Source organism: Malurus melanocephalus, unplaced genomic scaffold, assembly GCF_030028575.1.
Source record: "Malurus melanocephalus ecotype Western Australia unplaced genomic scaffold, MMel_1.1 scaffold_704, whole genome shotgun sequence".
In the NCBI taxonomy this organism is placed as follows: Eukaryota; Metazoa; Chordata; class Aves; order Passeriformes; family Maluridae; genus Malurus; species Malurus melanocephalus.
The window spans coordinates 114,583-115,753 of NW_026623936.1; positions in this window are offsets into that span (position 1 = coordinate 114,583).

Sequence of the window (1,171 nt, forward strand, 5' to 3'; positions counted from 1 at the left end):
TGAGGGGCTGCCCTGCCCAGCTCCGTCCCTCCATCCCCTCTGGGCTGGCTCCACTCATAGCTGTGACCCTGTTTGCCCTGCTGGCCCCTCAGTGCTGCTCCTTTGCACCTCCTGGCAGCACTGAGGTGCTCATGGCTGCTGAGGATCTCTGGGCAGGGCCTCCTCYGCCACCAGCTGCTGACCTGGTTCTCAGCACGCCCCCGAGCCCATCCTTGTGCTGCAATCCCATCGCTCATCGCCAGCCCGGTGACCTCCTCAATCCATCCACTTTCCATCTGCTGCTCTGACAGATAATAATTAACTCGGATTCCTCCCGTCTTGGACACACCTCACAGCAAATCACCCAGATAAATGGTGTTTTGTTTTGTTTTTTTTTTTTTTCTCTTTCTTTCTTTTTCCCTAATAAAACAAATCTCACCCTCAAATAATAGATGATTAAGAAGCAGAGGAGGGGATGTGAAACCCCAACCAGGTGGTGGTGGGATGATGCCTCAGGTCTGGCCCYGGCTATGCCCTTCCCTTCTCTTTTCTGATCTCCTGCTCTTCATCTCTTCCCTCTGCTGTCCCTTGCTGGCGCTGGCATTGTGTCCCTCAGGCCAGGGTCTGAATTTAGACCTTTTTGACGCTCACACYGTGTCTCAGGTCCTGGGACTGGCACTCCCAAGCTCCACCAGAGCTGGGCTCTTAACCCTGCCATCCCCTGGGGAGTGATTTACTTTTATGTGTGTGGTTCAGGGTTCCCCCAAACCCCTGCAGCGCAGCAGCTGCTCAGATCCCTGAGWGGCCAAGGTGGATTTTGCACCAAAGCGGGCGAATCTGGACATTTCTGGYGAGACATGGGAGCCCCAGGGCAGCCCTTTGCTTTGCTGTAGCTCTTCATTTGCAATGACTGCCCTTTGAACAGCCACCCCCAGGCACATCCCTGTCCTGGTTCCCCATCCCTTCGTGTGGTTGGGGTCTCTGCTCCATAAGGATGCTGCTGGTGGCCTTGAGGCCCAGCCTTGTTCTCTGCTCTGACACACACTCTCTGTTCACCCAGCTCCTGTGCCTCAGTTTCCTTCCTCCCAGGCATGGAAGACAGAGCTACCAGCAGTGCTTTTCTGCAGGGGTCTGTTGTGAGAACCTGAGTACAGAGGACTGAGCGGGATCCCTTGGTGTAACACAGGTACTC